Below are 223 nucleotides of genomic sequence, written 5' to 3'. Positions count from 1 at the left end.
CTCCTTCAGCTGCCAACCCTGTGGAGTCCGTCCCGCCCGGCGGGGGTGAGGGAGCTGTGGGGCCCCCCCGCGGCTCCCCACGCGGGAGATCTACAAACTGGGTCTTCTGGGGCCCGGACCGGCCACCAGATCCTCTCCCGGGGGGGCTTGCCCCCGGAGGAAGGCCCTCTCCATGCCTCTACACCGCCCTTTAGTGGCCGGCGGCTCTCCCCGCCGCCTGGCG

The sequence above is a fragment of the Penaeus monodon genome, chromosome 20 (assembly GCF_015228065.2).
Source record: "Penaeus monodon isolate SGIC_2016 chromosome 20, NSTDA_Pmon_1, whole genome shotgun sequence".
In the NCBI taxonomy this organism is placed as follows: domain Eukaryota; kingdom Metazoa; phylum Arthropoda; class Malacostraca; order Decapoda; family Penaeidae; genus Penaeus; species Penaeus monodon.
The sequence above is the reverse complement of the archived record's forward strand: the minus strand, read 5'-3'. Positions refer to the sequence as shown.